Here is a 15,019-nt window from a genome sequence, read left to right as displayed (position 1 = left end):
TTTATACTGAGAACGTAATTTTAAAGGGTTAGTCAGCCGTTCTCACACGGTCACAGGGTCACATTATAACATGGTGAGAGTGATAACGTCCTTGCGCAGAGGCTGATGCGTGCAGCTGCTGCATGTGCACGGAGACGCGGATTCGAACCTGGCCCGGCGAAATGAAATCGTTCCGTGTCGAAATTTTGGCGAGCGTTAAAGATCCTCAGGGCGTTTAGATTATTCCCTATCCCTTTACTACGGCACGCCTCAACGCGTTAACACTCCAGAAGTTTCGTAGAGTTAAGCTGTCATCAGGGAAGTCGGCAAACAGCGAAACAGTTTGCTATCATCCCATGGCTATCATTACTGCATGAATCAGGATTCCAGAATGGAACCCTGAGGAAAGCCAGATTTTATTATTTGAACCTATTAATGAACACCTTCTAGTCGGTTGCTGATATTGACTGATCCTCCTACTGCGTTATGTGGTTATCTGCTTTACTTTGCATACCAGCCACTAAGAATACGGCTTCACTTGCTGTGAAGCTTTGCTTGCATTGTTTTTTGAACAAGTAGCATAAATAATCACAACCAAGTAGAGGTACCCCAAAAAGCAAACGGAGCATGGGTTGAAAATTTTGACGAAATTTCTCCACCATGGGCCTAGCCAGAAACCTCTAAATGATTTTTCATGAATAAAATCGGACCGCACATATTTTGTTTATGCTGGCAGCCGCATAAAATTGAAGTTTTTCTAATTTACGAAGCCGTGGTCCGTTTACGTTTTGGGGTACCTGTACATACTTAAATGTAATTATTTTGAAGATCAAGTTTTTCTCAGCTTTTGTGCAGCGCCCCCTCAACCAGTGTTTGGTGTGTTTGGCTCGCGGCCATTGCCATAGCCCATAGCCACTACGAGGAGTGGCTGTTTGTTGACGGTTCTTTCCGCATGTATTTTGTGTTCTGCGACGTGCATTCGCAAATTCTCGGTATCGTCTGTCAGGTGAATACAGAGAATGCAAACTGCGTTGCAACGGGAACGTCTGCTGTAGTTCGCGATGATCGGGAAGCTTCAGTGGCCCATCAAAAATCGTGCACGCTTCGTTTCTACTGTTCGCCTTGTTTTCCCAGCCGGTTCCACAGAACAACGTGGTGGCCTATGCAGCTCGGCGTGCCCGCATGGCTGTCAACGTGAGTGCTTGTTGCGCACACTTTGGCGTGTCGAGACCTTGTCAAGGGTAAGTATTTTTGCATATTCTCTCCCAACCTAAAAAAAAGGCGAAATTCCGATCGATTAGATCTCGCATGACTTCCAGCTTTTGAGCTAAGAAGAAAGCATTCCGTGCCGCAAATGAGTAATCCCTTGATCGCTTATAAAGCTGCTCCCAGACGAAGCTATGCAACAACTGTAATTTTGTCGGGATGGAATTGTCCTTGCCCTGAGTCGTTCGAATCGCAGCAAGGATCCCCACCTGGAAGGGCGCAAACTTGATTCCTGGATTTCGACCTTGGATCTCTTGTTGGCTTTCGAATGGTTCCTTGTTTTATGTCAACTCAGTGCTGTCAAAAAAGTGCTCGACCTTTCTGTAATTCAAAGAAAGCACTTGAGCACAACCGTATTGTGTGAGCTCTAGGGTCAGGCTGCGCCGCAATATCCGAGTTGAGGACAAAGCGTCCCATAGTTGTTGCTTGCGCTTTTCAGTTCTGGAAAATATCATTTGGGGTATTGTAAAGTCACAGAACAATCAGTAAGATCATTTGCAAATAGCAGTTTGCAGTAGGTTCGATAAAAATTTAATCTACAGGCTCTTTTTCTGCCCAGCTATAGGTGTTCAGGTGCGCATAAAATCTTCTAAGGCTGTCATGAACAGTCGATGCACTGAAGAATGAATTTAAGCTATCAGAACTGGCCGTAGGACACATATTTATGCAATGAATCGTCGATTATTGGGATCGCAACGAAAAGTTTTAAACCAGTGCCTGCTGGTGTTGCATTTCCTGTCACCTGTCAAGGTCAAATATCCTATTTTGTTAGGGCGCAATATATAATTAAATTTCAGATTTAATCTCTGTTTCCTGGATTGTAGAAAATTTAAAAGTCATCTTAAGTGTGAGAAGTAATGAACCTGTAATTTCATTTTTAGTAAGCAAGACGACACATCCTGACGTTGCTGGGAAGCCAAGATGAACCCGAGCCGTAGACGAGGTCCCTACAAGCAGTACTTGTCGGATGGAACAAAGACGGTAAGTTGATCTGAAAACTAAGTTTTTATTTTACAATCAGTATCCCTTGCTTATGCAAACAAATACGAAAGGTCTAGCTGCAACTCCACCCAAGTGAAACAACAGCAGCTGAGATTCTCCGCTCCAAGGAATTTTTTATGCCTACAGAACATTTGTTTCGCTCTGAAGAAAAATGCTGAACGTGTCTATTGTTATAAGCTTTCAGACATTCTCGTTGTAATGTTTTGTTCATGTTGCTGTTGTGTTGCAGCTACTTGGACTACAGTCTCCCGCTATTATTTTTTAAAACGCGTTTTCTCAAGGCTTTAGATTCATAAAAATTCCTTGGACCAAGTCCAAAGATGTCATAAAAAGAAGACGCTTGGTGGCACCATTGTTGCCCAAGTAGATTCATTGTGAGGTCCCTTGAAGTTTCTTTCCTAGTCTTTTAATTATATAGGAAAGCTAAAGCCTGGTAACATCATATAAATGCTCTTTACCCTAGTACAGCTTATTCAACATCCTGCACCATCGGTACAAAGAAATGTTAAAAGCATACACTTCGTTATTTCTTCATATTGCAGTGACAAAAAAATGATTGGATGGTTGGTTGTAGCTACTGGCATTCGTTGGAAGCGGTTAAAATACAGTTCGAGGCTGCAACTAGGGCTGCTGCCTTTCCACTAAAGAAAAAAAAAAACATTTGGGGGGGGGCAGTAAAGCAGCTTGCATTGAAAAAAAGTCGCCATATTTTTTTACATAAACATAACATTTGTTCTAAAAGTGATTGAGATTTTGGTTTTGTTATTGCTCTGAAGGTGTCGCACTGAAAAGTAGCTTGTTTTGACCATGATGGGGGCATTTCATTGTGTTGTTCTTTCCTTTGGGCCCCCTCTATCTGATTGATTGTAGGGCTTAACGCACCAACGCAACGCAGGTGATGAGGCGCACCGTAGTGGAGAGCTCCGGAATAATTTTGACCCCCTGGAGATCTTTTAACGTGCACCGACGTCTCTTACACACGAGATTTTTTGCTTTTCGCGTCCATCCCCCTCTGTCTGAGAGAGCGCGGTCGCCTGCATATTTTCTCTGATCATGTGTCTGTGCACAGCTTGTTGACTTATATTTATAGTTGGTATTCATTGAAAAGTTTAGCTGTCAATTTCTTCGCTTGGCAACACTGAAAACTGCCACGGACATGGTTGAAGCGCCATGGACATGGCGCGGCTTGTGCCACTGCGGCCGCACGCTGAAGAAAAAAAATATCACCGGCGTGCGTCGCCTGCTCCGTTTCAACCCGATTCTCAACGGTGGTGTCAACAGAGATGTTATTAATCGCACTCACATTGGAGTCGAGGCATTACTTTGCGTTCGGCGGGCTAGAGCTCGGACTATCCAACCCATATCATACGCTTAGCACAAACAAGTACCGCCATTCTGCGGAGCCTGACGTAGCCAGTGACGGCGCACTCCCATGGTTGCCTGCATGCGTGCCTCGCTATTGAATACAGGCTATAGCCATAGTTTCTGAATTGATGCTTATAAAACGAACGCCAAAGAAAAAGAAATCGCAGCACGGTGGCTGAAAAACCAGCCAATTCCGGCTGGTTTTAAGTACGGACCGGCAACGAGGGTGCTGTCGAAAAAACCGGTTGGGCCGATCCAAAATTGGGCATGTGGCAACCCTAGCTGCAGCAGTATGCAGATGCAAACTCAACCTCAGGAAAGGTTTCCGTAGAGACTAAATTGCAAACGATAGCCACAGTAGTGACAAAGGAGGATGTTGCTGTTTATTCCTTTCAGAGTGAAGCATGGAATTTACTTGCAAAGTGCCATCAATGTTGAAACAGAAGTAAAGCCCTTTCAAAGGATTGTCTTGCACTTGCGCTAAGTTGCAGTGACGAATGCACACATAACATGGATCAATACCACCAGTGTTCTGTTATGCATACTTAAAATGTGAAAAAAAGGTTTAGCTTGAGTGTTAGGTCTAGAAAAACACTTAAGCCTGTGGTGCCAGACAGCATCACAGCTCCTTTTGTTGTTAATTTCTGACCTGGACACGATTTCGTGCATTTTAGGCCAACTTTTGTTGAAGGTGTTTTTTAGTACGTTGTGAACATTCACAATACAGAAAGAAATAAATCCAAATTTGCATTGATTAGGAGGTATCAAAAATCCAAAACTGCATTTAAAAGTGAAGATAAAAAATCAGTGATCCTATAAACAAGTACAAGCGGTCACAGAATAAACCGGACCAAGCGAGCGGTGCGCGAATACTATCGGCGCGACACCTTCCGGCCCAGCGCCTGCTGTCGAGATAGCGGAGGGCGCATGCGTGTCCCTCCCTAGAGTTTGTGCATGTCAGTTTCCTTGATTTCAGCTGCAGCACTTTGATCCTCTCCAATGCGACGCGCGGCGGAGCCTTGTGCGGCGCGCCTACCGACCGGGCGTGATGCATGTCAGCAGCCGGCAGCGTGCGCAATGCGCTGATGCCGCGTAACTGTGCGTTCATCTGAGAATGTTCGTTCGGCGCTCTTTTTATCATTTTATTGACTGAAACGCAAACTGCGTTGAAGAAAGGCTGCGATAAATATTCACACATGACTGAACCAGTGCTGGTCGTTATGCGACAAACACAGAGTTGATAGAACTAAAAACAGCGATGTTTTTTTTTCGAGTTTTTCCCGTGCGGCATATGAGAGGCGGTTTAAAGATTGGAGGAGGGAAGAAGTAGGAAGGAAAGAGTTTATTCGCTTCGGAAAAACAGACCGAAATACACAGCTTTCGGTGTGAGTGAATTGCTATCGAAAAGCAATGAGGCGTTTCCTTCCATGTCACCCATTGGACAGTGATAGCTATGAAGCGTATAAAGCACGTAACTCGTCCTGCATGGTCATATTCGTGAAGAATGCCTCCCCGCGTCCCCATCGAGCAACGGAGGCACATCGTGCGACTTTTCATCGAAGGGACTACTCAGTGGGAGAGTTGCCACCTCACCGGGAGGTCTAGGACTTCTGTAAGCCGCATTATTCAAGCTTACCGCGATGATCAGGGCAAACTCATTGACGCAGAGCGCAGCGGGCGGCCTAAAGTCACCAATGAGGAGCAGGAACTACTGATTGTCGCAGCCGCTGTGGCAGATCCCCTCCTGTCTACAAAAGAAATTCGACAGGAGCTGTCATTGAATGTCTCTTGCGAGACAATTCGAAGACGACTGAAGGAGGCGGGACTCGGGAGTTGCGTGGCAGCGCAGAAACCGCGCGTGACGGACCGCCAGAGGCTGGAAAGGCTGGAGTTCGCCCGGGCAGTTGAGCGATGGACAACGGACGAGTGGAAGGAAGTTATATTCACAGACGAATCGACTTCCTCCACTCGCTGGGATCAACAGCGGCGTGCTTGGCGTCCGATGAGCTGCAGGTAGGAAACTAAACTGCGAAACGTAGCTGGTAATGTGCATTCTAGATGATATATAAACTACCACAGTCATCATCATCATCATCATCATCATCCTATCTACGCCCACTGCAGGGCAAAGGCCTCTCCCATTATTCTCCAATTACCTCGGTCCTGTGCCAACTGCGACCAAGTTATCGCCGCAAACTTCTTTATTAAGTGCAATGCACTTCTTAAGCGACCCTGAACCTGCGTCCACCGGCGATGTCCGCATCACATACCCACGTGGGCGATTGGCCAGGAATCTCCTCGTCTTCCTTGGCAACGGGGGGAGATGGGCGCGCGCTGCCTGGCCGCTGACATGGCACATACCCACGTGGGGGATTGGCCAGGAATCGGGCGTGAGAAGGGCTAATGCACCCTGTTGTATTCTGTATATATTGATGTAGTTTCAGTTTCGGTTTCAGTGTTTGGGTTTGCAACACTGTGTCCTTGTGCGTGTATATATTTTGTGCAACGTCTATTAAAGGGCAGAATGCCACACGTGCGCCTCGTGTAAAGGTCACGTCACTCCATCATTACAATGGCGACGAGGATTTAGAACCGCATTCTCAAGTAATTCCCCGGGACCCAACCAACCACGCCTACCCGATGGCTTTCGCCGGAATCATCCCACCGGAGCCGTTCCTCCCGACACCCGGTCGCCCCGTGCAACCATGGTCACGATGGCACGACATGTTCGAGGTGTACCTGTTGGCATCCGGTGCTTCCGAATTCCCCCCAGAGCGTCGCAAGGCTCTTCTACTTCACTGTTTGGGACCCGAAGGTCAACGCATTTTCAGCACCCTGCCTGTGTCGCAGGCGGCCGAGAAGACCGAGGAGAAGCAAGGGGCTGCAGCTACGCCAGACGTGTACGCCCCGCGTTAGCGACACTTGCCAAGCACTTCGACACTACCTGCAACCTGGTCTTCAAGCGCCACCGATTTCACCGCCGGATTCAGTCCCCAGGCGAGTCGGTTCAAGAGTACGTGACCGCTCTTACAGAGCTCGCCGCGATGTGCTCGTTTAAATTGCCAGAAGAGACGTTACGCGACCAGTTTGTTGCCGGTGTGTCGTCGGATCGCGTTCGTGAACGTCTTTTGTTAGAAGGGTCTTCCCTGTCGTTTGACAAGGCAGTTGCTCTCGCGAGTCAAATCGAGCAAGCAGCCGCGGAAATGAAGGAATTTTCTGTTTCTGTGCAGCCAGTATCTGCGCATTCCTGCGCAAAGGACAGTTTGTCACCGTCACCGCATTCACGGCCGCGCGCTCGCACTATCGGTCAACGTGATAAGGCAGGTACGCATGGGAACCGCCCCTCTTCTCGAGAGCGCCGTCCGTCGAATTTGCAGCAACACGCGAATTCTTCGCATTGTTTTCGTTGTGGTTCTAGCGAGCATCGCGCTTCATGGCAACGCTGCCCAGCTAAAGGAAGAAAATGCTTCTTCTGTGGGCGTATAGGGCATTTTGAGAATGTTTGCAACAAGAAACGGTCTCATGCAGTTGTCAACGAAGTTTCAGCTGATAGCCTGTCGCAGGATGAAACTGCCCAGGTTCTTGTGGTTCAACCGCCTCTTGCATCTGCAATACACATTAACGTTCAAGTCGGGCAGGTCAAATTGAAACTGTTAGTTGATTCTGGCTCTTCGGTTTCAATTATTTCGGGGAAGGTGTTTGACCAGCAATTTCCAAGTGTGCACCTGCTTCCCGTTCCTCGTGTAACACACACTTCTGGACTATTCAAAACGACCAATTTTGGTTCGAGGCTGCTTCTTTTCGGAAGTTTCCTTCGAGAATCGCAGCGCACCGCTGTTGTTTTATGTCGTCGAACAGGGCACTTCTCTCATAGGCTTGGATGGTATTAAGGCATTGAAGCTGTGCATTGAAGGGTCTCAACTCCAGTGCTTTCAAACCAGCGCGGTACCGAATGCCGAAGTAGCCGTGTCATGTCCGTTCAAGTTGTCCACGCAGTTGCCACCAGAACTTCAGCAAAAGTTTGGCTCCCTCTTCACAAATGAGCTGGGTCTTGCAAAAGGTTTTGTTCACAGGATTACGACACGTGCGGGTGTTCAGCCGGTAGCATCAAAACTTCGCCGTCTTCCTTTGATGTTACGACCACGCGTCTCTTCTGAACTGCAGCGCTTGGAAAGCTTGGACATCATTGAACGTATCAATGCATCAGAATGCGTGTCCCCCATTGAAGTCATTGAGAAGAAAGATGGCAGTATTAGACTTTGTGTAGACTTACGCGAACCTAACAAGGCGATTGTTCCGGACAGCTTTCCACTGCCGCACATGGATGAGTTGCTTCATGCTTTGGTGGGAGCAACGCATTTTTCGAAGCTTGACTTAGCTTCTGCCTATCACCAAGTTCTCCTGGTTCCTGAGAGTAGGGACTTGACTGCATTCATTACACATGATGGGCTGTACCGGTTCAAACGCGTTTGTTTTGGGCTAGCGTCAGTACCTGCGGCTTTCCAGAGTATGATGTCTCTCATACTCCGCAATTGTGCTGGTGTCCTCTTTTACATTGACGACATCATTGTGTTTGGTAAATCGGCTGAGGAGCACCTAAAGAACCTTGAGACAGTTCTGCAGCATATCAAGGACGCAGGTCTGAAGCTGAACAGTAAATGTGTGTTCGGAGTTCAGGAGCTTGAATTTTTGGGCCACAAGGTGACTCCTTCTGGTATTTCGCCACTGCCAGGGAAAGTCGACGCAATGGTGAACACTCCAGTTCCAAACAATGCCGCCGAACTCCGTTCGTTTCTTGGGTTAGTAGAATACTATGCCAAGTTCGTTCCACACTTAGCCGAGATGGTGGAGCCAATGAGTGTTCTACTTAGGAAAGACCAAGAGTTCGCCTGGTCTGCTGAGGTGGATACAAGTTTCCGCAGGATAAAGTCTGTATTGTCCTCAGATCTGGTCTTGCAGATGTTTGATCCTGCACTTCCAATTATCATTTCCACTGATGCGTCTGAATGTGGACTCGGAGCAGTCCTCCAGCAGCGCGCCAGTCACACACTTCGTACTGTCGCTTTTGCATCGCGCACGCTCTCGTCGGCGGAAAGGAAGTACGCAGTTGGCGAAAGAGAGGCACTTGCCTGCATTTGGGCATGCGAACATGGGCATTCTTACCTGTGGGGGCGTAGCTTCACTCTCCGAACAGACCACCAGGCACTCGTTTCACTTCTGTCCTCGCAGGGCTCAGGCCGCCGCCCACTCAAAATTGCACGTTGGTGTGCAAGGCTACTACGTTACAATTTTACGGTGGAGTACCAGAAAGGCTCGTCAAACAGAGTAGCCGATGCTCTTTCGCGGTTGCCAGTCCATGTGGCAGATTCGGAGCTGACTTTTGAGGAAGAAATTGTTTGCATGGTCCAACCAACTTGCCTGACGAGAGAGCAGTTTGAACAAGCAGTTCTTGCTGACGTCACGCTTCAGAAGGTGAAGGCGTACGTACAGGGGTCTTGGCCCTCGCATAAGAACTTGCGTGAAGAGCTGAAACCATATTTCAGAGTTCGAGAGGAATTGTCAGTAGTGGGAGAATTGTTGTTGCGGGCAGAGAGGCTCGTCGTTCCTTCATCTCTCATGATTCAACTGGTAGCAACAGCGCATGAAACCCACCAGGGTATCGGACGCACCAAAGCCAGACTTAGGGAGCAGTTTTGGTGGCCCCGCATGGACAGTCATGTGGAAGAAGCAGTTCACAATTGTACCATCTGTCAAGCAGCGGATAAATCGGCCAAGACGTCCCCTGCCCCTTTGAAACCTGTGGAGCTACCGGAGAGACCGTGGCAGAAACTGGCGATTGATATCGTTGGTCCCCTGGAGCAGGTTTGCACTGACGCTCGTGGACTACTTCTCAAAATGGCCTGAAGTGCAGTTGTGCAGAGACGTTTCTACAAGAACCGTGAACGAGTTCCTGCTCAATATCTTTGCGAGGGAAGGGTATCCTGAAGAGATAGTCTGCGATAATGGGCCCCAGTTCACCTCAAAAGAATTTATCGACTTCCTAAAAGAACGAGTGATCCGCCTGTCGCATTCATCTGTTTATTATCCGCAGGCAAATGGACAGATCGAGCGGTTCAACCGCACATTCAAGACGTACCTCCAACTGGCTCGTCTGGAACAGCGTTCGCTGCGAACTGCTGTACGGGATTATCTCGCCGTTTACAGGTGTACACCTCACGCCACAACAGGAGTGGCCCCTGCGGTACTGCTTCATGGAAGGCTGCCAAGGACAAAGCTTGACATCCTTGACGTATCGCCAGAGTCGTTCGCGAAGACACCCTATCAGGAACTGGCCAGGCTTCGACAGCGTGCCAAGCACAGGCAACAGTACAGCAAAGCCTACACCGACAGGAGGCGAGCGGCAAAGCCGACAGTGGTGGTGGTAGGAGACATGGTGCGGGTGAAGAAACCATCGGTTTCATTCAAGGGTGACACTTATTTTTCAAAGCCCAGGGAAGTCGTCGAGCGACGTGGTCCAGCATCCTTCCTCCTCGATGACGGCAGAACCTGGAACGCCGCAAAGCTGAGCAAGGTGCCTGCTCGTCGCACGAGCAACAATGGCCTTCAGCAACATCCCGTTTGTCGTGACTCGTCCCTTTATCACGACCCCGGCGATGCGACACTTCTCGCTGCAACATGGCAGCCAGCGGCTGCAGAGGCAAGTGTTCCTGCAGCGCAACCGGTGCCTAGTGCAGTATGTGATCCTGCTTCGCCAACGAGGTCAGCCACAGAACAGTGTCCTGCATCAGAAACTGTGCCAGCGTCTGCAGGGGCAAGTGTTCCTGCAGCGCAACCTGTGCCTAGTGCAGTATGTGATCCTGCTTCGCCAACGAGGTCAGCCACAGAACAGTGTCCTGCATCAGAAACTGTGTCACGGCCGCTCGTGAACACTACAGAACAACCAGTTGTGTCGTGCCCACCCGGCAGTCGTATTCAACCGCACCGAGACAGACGGCCGCCGGCTAGATATGGACACGAACTGTGAATGTGTTCAAGGATTTTCTCAGTGTTGGTGTGCCTATTTTGAGTGTATTCACTGATGTAGTGTTTTGATGTGTATTTGTAATTCGGGTTATACAATTTCTTTCTTGCGGTGTATTCTCTTGCCATGCAAAAACTAAGCGCGATTAACCTCTACTAACATACTAACAGATTTACTAAAAGTTGAGGGAGGGAAATATGTTGTATTCTGTATATATTGATGTAGTTTCAGTTTCGGTTTCAGTGTTTGGGTTTGCAACACTGTGTCCTTGTGCGTGTATATATTTTGTGCAACGTCTATTAAAGGGCAGAATGCCACACGTGCGCCTCGTGTAAAGGTCACGTCACTCCATCATTACACTCCAGCTTAAAGAAGTACTGACACGAAATTTCAAAGCTGAGATCCGCTCTAGCAATCAAGTACAACGACAACACAAATAGGTGTCTGTGAATAAATGCATCTTTCTTTCTTTGTAGTTGTGTGTGTGTGTGTGATCTCTCTTTCGCGAACATTACCGAACCGCGCAAATTCAACTAGTGCATTCGCACTTTCCCATTCTTCCCCTCGGGGAAATGCGGGGAATTTTCTCATCTGCCCATGTAACTTTCTGCCGCCCCCTGCAACGCTTGCCTTCTCTAGGGATCCACTCTGTTACCCTTAATGACCAGCGGTTATCTTGCCTTCGCATTACATGCCCTGCCCACGTCCATTTCTTTTTCCTAATCTCTACTAATACGTCCTTAACACGTGTTTGTTCCCTGACCCACTCCGCTCTCTTCTTGTCCCTTATTGTTACACCTGTCATTTTCCGCTCAATTGCACGCTGAGTCGGTCTCAATTTAATGTGTAAGAGGTCAAATCGGGAGCACGGTTTAATGTGAGAATTGCTGAGCATTCCTTCGGGGGTCCCGAGTGCAACGCTAAGCGTAATTGTTAAGTCTAGCAATGCATAACTACCTGTTAATAACTATATTTCGGAGCAACCGATATACAATGTCCCTGCAAATTTTATTCAGCTGGGTTCATTTGAAACGTTTTAATCGTAGTTTTATAAGCACCGTTTGTTAAGCGTTTCTTGTCGCTGTTTTTTTACGAAACACTTCAGGTAACCCGCATCGGCTAACGGGGCTTTTGTAATTCCCGATGTGGAAAGAGGATCAAATTGATGCATAGTTTTATACAGGATACTGTTCGCCTACGTGGCAGTGGGGGTGCAGCCTCCCGCTAAAAAAATGTGCCAGTAATTTCAATCGATGTAAACTATCAAACACGGCGAATGTCCTTTCATTGATTTATCTAGTATACCCTCCGAACATCTTCGAAGATATCTTTCCTCGGAGATATCTTTCCTGAATGTATTTCTGTATTTAGCCCGATGGTATTTAGATACCAGCCCGGCTACATCCAAAGCGTTCTTTCCAGTGGGAGGTGCTCCGTCAGCGTATGGGGCGCAATGATTGCGGACGGCCTGGGACCCCTCGTCAGAATTTCTGGGCCATTCAATGCTTCCCAGTACTGTAACATCATTTCGACAAGTCTGCTCCCCTACGTCCTGGACGGGTGCTTCATCCTGAAACAGGACCGAAGCCCTGTCTTCACAGCACGAGCCGTGAGCTCACTGCTCGAGGACCACGCGGTGCGACAGCTGCGGTGGCCTCCGTGCGGGGCAGACCTAAATCCGATAGAGAACGTGTGGGGGATTATGAAGATGAATCTCGGCAAACGAAATGACTGGGGTCGCACGGCGGACGAGTTGTGGCAGGCAGTGGAAGATGAATGGGGACGCCTGCGCCCCCGTCCCGAAATCATAAAGTCGCTTTATGAGTCGCTCCCCCGACGTATTCGTGAAGGTATCAAAAACGACGGCAAATTCACACACAATTATAAGGGGGAACTACTCGGACAATCACCGATGTTTTTTTTTTTTTGTTCCGAACCGAATAAACCTTCGCTGTATTCAGTTCTTGCTATCAACTGTGTTCGTCGCATAACGACCAGCACTGTTTTAGTCATGTGTGAATCTTTATCGCAGCCTTTCTTCAACGCCAGTTTGCGTTCCAGTCATTAAAATGATAAAAAATGCGCCGAACGAACATTCTCAGATGAACGCACAGTTACGCGGCATCAGCTCATGGCGCACTTTGCCAGATGCTGCCAAGCATCACGCCCGCTCGGTAGGCGAGCCGCGCAAGGCGCCGCCACGCGTCGCATTCGAGAGGAATGGAGTGCTGCAGCCGCGGTAAAGGAAACTGACATGCACAAACTATAGGGGGGGACACGCATGCGCCCTCCGCTATCTCGACAGCAGGCGCTGGGCCGGAAGGTGTCGCACCGATGGCTATCGCGCGGCGCTCGCTTGGTCCGGTTTATTCTGTGGACGCCTGTACATGCTCAAAATATGGAGCGCAACCTTTACTCATTTGTATGCAACACCGTTTTGGCAGTTAAAAGGTTATTTGGGGAAAAACTGGCAAATCTGGTACCAAGTCACACAAGGCTGGAATCATAGCGAAGCTGTAGGATTTCTTTCTACATGAGCACTACTGACATATCACCATGCATTTATGGAAGCTTAAAATTGTTTATTTACATTTTCCGTTGTTGCTTTGCACTGTGCTACTAGTAGTCATTGTCATATGCATCGATGTCGTGTTCCTCATGCCAAGCATTACATGGGCGGCAGTGCTTGGCGATAGCTGGGGCACAGCGCATGCGCAGCATTTCTGGAGTCGCGTCAATGTTCCCTGGAGCAGGTGTTGCGCCAGCTGTTGCATTGGTTGCAAGGCAACATAAGGCGCTCCTCGGGGTTTTCGCCAGTCTTTTTTGTTTTCCTCAAGCCACTACGCAAGTCGAGAACACTCGGCGGTCACTGCAAGGCACGGGCTCATGAGCACTGGGCATTTTTCTGGTATTTGTAGTGGTTTACGCGCCACAAATTACGGCCAGCTACAACAGCTCTGCTGGTAAAAAAAGGACACGCTCATGATTATGGTTTTTATGCATGCTCCAAAAAGCTTGATTTGTAGTTTTTCTATTCTGAAAGTCAAGCCCTGGCAAGCAGCCTTTGCCTGCTGCTAAGTAGGCAGTGGAAAGTTTGCTACCTTAATTGCAATGTGAGCCTTTTTTGTGCGAACGTTTGCCTTTTTTCGGGGGTTATTTACCCTACATTTTACTTCTTGCTATTCCCGTCTGTCCTAGGTTCCCTGAGAGACCCGTCGCCGCTGGGCTGCTTCTGGTTTAGCCGCTGACACAGCCCCTGGGGAAGCGGCTGACGCAGCCCCTGGGGAAGGAGCTGACACACCTCCTGAGGCAGCAGCTGACACAGCTCCTGGTGATGCAGCACCGACCCTTGTGCCTACTGCATTCTTGGGCAACGAACCTGCGACCTCAAGCCTGCAACCTGCAATGCCAGCCCTAGACGGCGGAGACGACGGGGACAGGAACACATGCTCTAGCTCCAAAGAGAGTGGGATGCTACTAACGGAGCTTGTTTGAGAGAGCCTCACCCGTGTGAGCATGATCTGTACGAGGAAAGCAGTTTTACAAATGTTGAGGCTTGTCTTGTCCTTATAACCCTGTTTTTCAAGTTTAGGCTAACAAGAGAATGTTTAGGTCAACTGTTGTGTGCCATCTCAAACTTCTTGCCATCGCCAAACTCGCTTCCAGACAGTACGTACAAGTTCTTTAAACTTTTGTCGCATTTTCAGAGGTGAAGTGGAGTGCACAGCCATTTTTTTTGCCTTCACTGCCATGAGTACCTAGAAGAAGAAATAAGCGTTTGTCCTAACTGCGGTCAGGCCTGCAAGAAAAAGGGCAGTTTTCTGCAGATGCAGATTGCTGACACGTTGCGGTCATTCCTAGAAGATGACCAGATAAACAAGTTTTTTTCTAGAGCACCTAATGAATCAGGAGGCCATGAGTTACAAGACATTGTAGATGGCGCCAAGCATCGGGAACATCGGGGTCGTTCCAAGTATGATTTCTCTCTTTTCTGGAATACAGATGGGGTTCAAATTTTCAAAAGCGCGGCAAAATCTCTTTGGCCGGTCCATTGCACCATTCCAGAGCTTCCGCCTCTTATGCGCAAAAAATTTCAGATTTTGACTCTGTTATGGTTGGGAGAAAAGCCCACCAGGAATACATTTCTGAAGCCTTTCTGTTTGGAGGTGATGGCGCTGGCAAAAAATGGGCTGACCTGGCGGCATCCGGAAACGGGTGAAGAAATAGTCTCTTATATCACGGCTCCTCTGTCTTCTGTAGACGCTGTTGCAAGGGCAATGCTGCAAGGCATTAAGCAATTTAATGGCTTGCATGGTTGCTCTTTTTGTGAGCACCTAGGAGTGCTTCACTCCACTCACTTCCAAAGAAAGGGTCTGTGCGTGTTTA

General features: G+C 48.4%; 1 long non-coding RNA gene and 1 pseudogene across 1 annotated transcript; both read left to right on the top strand.

The window, feature by feature from the left end:
* The first annotated feature begins 839 nt into the window (after positions 1–839).
* LOC144167022 (uncharacterized) lies at positions 840–14,883 on the top strand. Its single transcript, XR_013321819.1, has 3 exons — positions 840–1,220; positions 2,127–2,226; positions 13,832–14,883. It is a non-coding gene; the product is annotated as an uncharacterized LOC144167022 (long non-coding RNA).
* Positions 6,040–7,260, top strand: LOC144170892 (uncharacterized; annotated as a pseudogene).
* Positions 14,884–15,019: the final 136 nt, after the last annotated feature.

Source organism: Haemaphysalis longicornis, unplaced genomic scaffold (assembly GCF_048455015.1).
Source record: "Haemaphysalis longicornis isolate Haplotype H1 unplaced genomic scaffold, Haemaphysalis longicornis Haplotype H1 scaffold_2, whole genome shotgun sequence".
In the NCBI taxonomy this organism is placed as follows: Eukaryota; Metazoa; Arthropoda; class Arachnida; order Ixodida; family Ixodidae; genus Haemaphysalis; species Haemaphysalis longicornis.
Note: the sequence above shows the minus strand (reverse complement) of the source record. Positions and strands in the feature narration are given on the sequence as shown.